Source organism: Elephantulus edwardii, unplaced genomic scaffold (genome assembly GCF_000299155.1).
Source record: "Elephantulus edwardii isolate Elephantulus edwardi_28Jun2011 unplaced genomic scaffold, EleEdw1.0 scaffold00166, whole genome shotgun sequence".
Taxonomy (NCBI): domain Eukaryota; kingdom Metazoa; phylum Chordata; class Mammalia; order Macroscelidea; family Macroscelididae; genus Elephantulus; species Elephantulus edwardii.
The window spans coordinates 2,389,066-2,395,617 of NW_006399916.1; positions in this window are offsets into that span (position 1 = coordinate 2,389,066).

The following is a 6,552-nucleotide window of genomic DNA, read 5'->3' on the forward strand; positions in this document are numbered from 1 at the left end:
TGTAAAAGTTGGTAGAAACCATCTATTTATTCTTCTTTGGCTCTGGTTGTTGGTGCATATATCTGAATAATAGTGGTATTCACTGTACTTCCTTGTAAGCGTATGGATATAATCCTGTCACTCACGATGTTGTACTTCAAGATGGATCTAGAAATTACTTTTTTTACTATGAAGTTTAGTGGCGATTAATTTTACAAAACACAAAAACGGGAATGATTTTAATTTTGCACAATCATATATTCATTGTAAATATGTTTTATAAGAAACATAAACACAGGGTATACACATGGATTTCACCTGATGGTATGAATAGGAATCAGATAAATTACACATGTGGAACGAATCACTGGTGAAACTCACTATCATCTGTGAATACTAGGCCACGTATTGACAGTGGAACAGACGACTAACCACTCACATGCAAGTTTAAGCTGAAGCTAAGGAAAATTAAATCAAATCCACAGGAACAAAAATTTTACCTTGAGTCTGTCCCACTAGAATTTCAAAACCATCTCAGGAACAGGTTTGGGGCCTTGAACACTAAGGAGCAAAGACCAGATGAGCTGTGGGAAGATATCAAGAATATCATCCAAGAAGAATGCATGTGGTCATTACAAAGACAGACCAGTCAGTAAAGACCAACAGGGCTGCCAGAAGAGACTCTGGATATTGTACTAAGCTCTGAGAAGCCAAAATGAAGGAAAGATCTCAAGATATTAAGGAGCTGGATATAAGATTGAAAAGGCAGTGTGGTAAGACAAAGCAAAGTATTATAATGAAATGTGCAAAGAGCTGGAGTCAGAAAATCAAAGGGACCAAAGTTTCTCAGCATTTCTTAAGCTGAAATAATCGAAGAACAAATTTAAGCCTCGATTTGCAATACATAAGGATGCTTTGGGAAGAATATTATATGATGCAGGAAGCATTAAAAGAAGATGGAAAGAGAATATAGCGTAATTGTACCAAAAGGAATTGGCAGACAAAGAAAAATTTCATAAAACAATGTATCAAACTGCTGTGAGAGAATGGGCAATAAACAAGGCCCCAGGAATTGGCAGCATATCAATTGACATATTTCAGCAAACAGGCGTTGCCTTGGATTTGCTCACCAAGTAGTGCCAAGAAATCTGGAGGAAACCACTTAGCCAACTGACTGGAAGAGATCTATATTTGTTCCCATTCCAAAGTTAGGTGACCTGACAGAGTGTAGGAATTATAGAACAATATAATTAATATCACATGCAAGAAGATTCTACTGAAAATTATCCAAAAATGATTAGCGTAGCACATCAACTGAGAACTGCCAGAAGTGTAGGCTGGGTTTAGAAGAGACCATGGTACTAGCAATATTATAGCTCATGTTAGATGGATCTTGGCTCGAAGGAGGAAATACCAGAGGAATGTCTATCTGTGTTTCATTGACTATGTAAAGGTGTTTGACTCTGTGGACCACAACAAATGGTGGCTATCTCTGAGAAGAATGGGAGTCCCAGAACACTTGATCATGCTTATGTGAGACCTATACTTTGCAGTCGTCAGAACAGAGTGAATAAACAATGCATGGTTTAAAACATGTAAATGTGTATGCCATGGATGTGTCCTATCTCCATACCTTTTCAATCTATATGCAGAACAGATTGTCTGGGAAGCTGGGCTGTATGAGGAGAAATGTGGCACCAGGATTGGAGGAAGACTCATTAACAATCTGCATTATGCATATAACAGAACCCTGCATGCTGAAACTGAGGCAGACCTGAAGCACTTGCTGCAGAAGGTCAAGGACTGCTGCCTTCAATATGGATTTAAGCTCAACATCAAGAAAACAAAGATTTTCACAACTGGCCAATTGGCATCATCATGATAGATGGTGTCAAGTTTGAGGTAATTTAGTTTGCTTGGCTCCACAATCAATACTCTTAGTACCAGCAGCCAGGAGATTAAAAGAAAAATTCATTGGGAAAGTCTGCTGTCAGAGACCTCTCCAGAGTACTGAAGAGCAACGATGTCAGTCTGGAGACTAACGTGTGCCTGGCCCAGCCCATAGTGTTTGCATTTATTTGCTATTCACCAGAAATCTGGACAATGACTAGGTACAATTGAAGGAGAATTGATGCCTTTGAACTGTGGTGCTGGAGAAGAGTATTGAATATACCATGGACTGCTAGAAGAACAAGCAGGTTTACCCTAGAGAAAATGAGACCAGGCTGCTCTTTAGAGAAAAACTTGGTCTGACATGCTATAAACATGTTGCAAGGAGGGACCAGTCCTTATAGAGGAACATCATACTTGGGAAGGTAGAGGGACAGTGCAAGAGAGAAGTGATTGGGATAATGAGGGTAGGTGTGAAACAATAAGTTTCGCACAGGATAGAGCATCGTTTAGGACTGTTATACATAGGTCACTGCGAGTTAAAGGCATATCAATGGTACATAACAACAATAACATCATGCATCTGAAAGCTGGGCAATGAATAAGTATGACAGAAGAACAAACTATGCCTTTGAGTTGTGGTGCTAAAAAAGAGTGTTGAACATACAATGAACTGCCAAGAGAACTAAATGATCTGTCCTGGGTTGCTCCTTGGAAGCAGGATGTTGAAACTCCATCTCACATACTTTGAACATATTGCCAGGAGGGCCTAATCCTTGGAGAACAACATTATGCTTGGAAGGGTGGAGGGACAGCTCAGGAGAAGCAGAGCTAGGATGAGATGGATTGACACAGTGACTGTAGCAATGGGATCATGGTTTCAGAGACAGTGTAGTTGGCTTGGCAAAGAAAGGGCAAGTTTCAGATCCACTGTCCACAAGGTCATGATACGGCTTAGTGGATTTGGTGGCACATAACAATATCTTTTTATTTGTGTTTTCCAATAATTGTAAATGTATCATGCATATAATTTGGGGGATTATTATATGAGAGCTCTTCATTTCAAAATATAGAACTCATTAAAACAAAGAAAGAGGTTAAAGAAGAATTTTTTTCCCCAAGGATTCAATGTGACATATTCTGAAATAGCTAGAAAATCAATTTAGGGACAACTTAGAGAAAAAAACCAAAACATAAACTCATAACTGGCTTGATGGCTGCTGTTGCCACTGTCAATGTCATAGTCTTGCCTTCACTTCAGTCACCACTGCCACCAAAATATGGGTCCCTTTTCAGCTAAGGGCTCAACATGATTTTGCCAGCAAAACAGATACTCATCCAAACCTGTTCCTACATATTGTTCTCTCCTCATTCCAAGTCAGGAAGTAAAATAGTTAATATGCACTGAATATCCAGGACTTATAACAGTGTCATTATTGCTCTTGGGTGCCATCAAGTCAACTATGACTCACAACTCTATGAACAACAGATCTGAACCTTGCCCTATCCTCCGCCATCCTCATCATCCTTGATATGCTTGGCCATTGTTACAGTTACTGTGTCAATATATCTTGTTGTCTTCTTCCCTTTCTCTTATCCTTCATTGTGTTTTTTTCCAAAGATTTGCCCTTCCTGATAACATGTCCACAGTACATAAGACAAACTCTTGCCATACTTGCCTCTAAGGAGCACCCCCATTGGAATTACTTCAAGACAGACCTGTTCATTCTCTAGGTAATCCATGGATATTCAGTACTGTTCTCCAATATCACAATTAAAAGACATTTATTTTTTTCCATCATCATCCTCATTCATGTTCAAATTTCTGAAACATAGGAAATAATTTAAAAGACAATGATTTGAATCAAGTGGTGTTGTTGTTATTGTTAGGTGCTGTCAAGTGGAGTATGTTTCCTATTGACCCTATGAACATCAGATCTGAACCCTGTCTTATCCTGTGCAAACCTCACATTCTGACACATTCGAACCCATTGTTGCAGTCACTGTGTCATTGCCTCTCCTCCTCATTCCTATACCTTCCCAAGCATGATGTCCTCCTCCAGTTAATAGCCTTTTCTAGCAGAATGCATAAAGTATATGAGACAAAGCTTTGGGTCCCTTGCTTCCAATAAGCAATATGACTTCACTTTCTCCATAATATATGTTTGTACTTTTGGCAGTAAATGGGATATTCAGTACTCTTCTGCAACATGATATTTCAAAGGCATCACTTTTTCTTCTGTCATCCCTATTCATTTTAAGCTTTCAGATGCATAACAAGTGATAGAAAAGACCATGGTATTAATCAGACACACCTTAGTCCTCAAACTAATATCAATGTTCCTCAGTAATTTTGGAAGTTCCTTGAATACTGACTTTCCCAGTGCCATTTAAACCAACATTGTTGCTCTTCAGTGCTTTGGAGAGGTCTTTGACAACAGATTTTCCCAATGATACAGATATTTTGATTTTTTTTTTACTGCTGTTACCATAGGTGTTGATTATGAATCCAAGTAAAATTAAATGTTCGATAGTGTCAAACTTTTCTCCATTTAGCATAGTGTTGCCTATTGGTGTATTGGTGAAGACTTTTGTTTTCTTAATGTTGAGATGTGATCCATGTTGAAGATTGTAGTCTTTACTTTCTGCAACAAGTGTTTCAAATCCTCTTTACTTTTTGAAAGCAAACTACTTGTGTCATCTAAATAACTCAGGTTGTTGAAAATTCTTCCTCCAATACTGATGTCATATTCTTCTTCAGATAATTAAGATTCTCAATTATTTGTTCAACATACAATTTGAATAAGAATGAAGAAATGATACAGCCCTGATGCACAGGAACTATAATAAGCATGACCCCAGTCTCTTACACAGATTGGAGCCATTCATTACCCTATGTCTTGGACAATTTGGATCTCCAGAATACAAGAAATTTTTCCACAGCAGTTACCTAATTTGTCCTTGCAATTATTTTAAGTCTGTTCTTCTGAATTTTATATAATTGTCTATATTTGCAGAAGTTGTTTTACTTAGGTGTTGGTGAAGCAACAACACAGAACAATCCTATAAGAAGCAGACCAGAACTTTGCTCTGTCTTATGCCATCTTCATCATTTCTGCCTCTCAAGCCTGTTCTTGTAGTTACTGTGGTGAGGGTATAGTTGAAGACATTATCTCCTTTTGCTCACCCTATACCTTTCCCAGTATGATTTGTTTTTCCAAGGATTCTTGATAACATGTTTAAAGTGTGTAAGACCAAGCTTGGCCATTCTTTTCTCTACGGAGCAACCTTGTTGCACTTCCTCCAAGACAGATTTGTTTGTTCATGACGTATTCAGTATTCAGTCTCATGGCAGTTCATTAAATATCCAATGTTCATCCCCAGCACAGCAATTTAAAAGCAGCAAAACTTTGGTCTTCTTTCATCATTGCCCAAATTTTAGAAGAATTCAAAGCATTGCATGCCATCATCATGATCTCTACCTTGCTTCAACCCATTATTATCACTATCACTGCATCCATCTTTCCCCTTGAGGGTCTTCTTTTCTTTCACTGATCCTCTATCTTTTCCAGCATGATGTCTTTTTCCAGGGTGCTTCAGAGGCAAGAATAGTGAAACATTACATACATACTTTGGGCATCTTGTCAGGAGGAATTAAGAGTGGAGGAAAGGGAATTAGGAAGTTCTTTGAAAACCTATGATTAGCAGAGGGTCATTGTCATATATAGTACTAAAAATGGATTGGAAGACACTAAAATTAATAGAAATAGTTTCAGACATAATTAATAATTGGAACATGGATTACATGAAATATGAATCTAAAACAATTAGTTGTAAAAAATGAAATGTTGTTGTTGTTATGTGCCATCGAGTCATTTGCGACTCAAAGTAACCCTATGTACAAAGTAACCCTATGTACAACCCTATGTACAAACGCCATTCTATCCTGTGCCAACCTCGCTGTCTCAGACACATTCATTCCCACCACTCCAGTCACAGAATCAATCCATCTCATTGAGGGTCTTCCTCTCATGCGCAGTCTCTCCACTCTCCCAAACATGATGTCCCTCTCCAAGGACCAGTCCCTCCTTGCAACATGCCCAAAGTATGTCAGATGAAACTTCAGAATCCTTGACTTCAGGGAACATTCTGGCTTCACCCTCCCCAGGGCAAACCTATTTGTCTCCTAGCAGTCCCTCCTTGCAACATGCCCAAAACATGTCAGACAAAGCTTCAGAATCTTTGACTCCAGGGAACATTCTGGCCTCACCCTCTCCAGGACAAACCTATTTTGTTCTCCTTGCAGTCCATTCATTACTCTTCTCCAGCACCACAACCCAAAGGCATCAATTATCTTTCTATACCCCCTGTTCACTATCCAACTCTCTGATGCATAGCACATAATTGCAAAGACTATAGCCTGGATCAGGCACACCTTAGTCTCCAGCCTGACATCATTGCAGTTCAGTACTCTTGAAAGATTCCTCATAGCTGACTTTCCCAATGCAATTCTCCTGATTTCCTGGCTGCTGTTACCAAGAGTGTTGACTGTGGAGCCAAGCAAACTAAAACTGTTAACTACCTCAATTTCTTCATCATCCATACTGATGCTGCCAATTGGCCCAGTGGTGAGAATCTTTGTTTTCTTGATATTGAGCTTCAATCCATATTGAAGACTGCAGT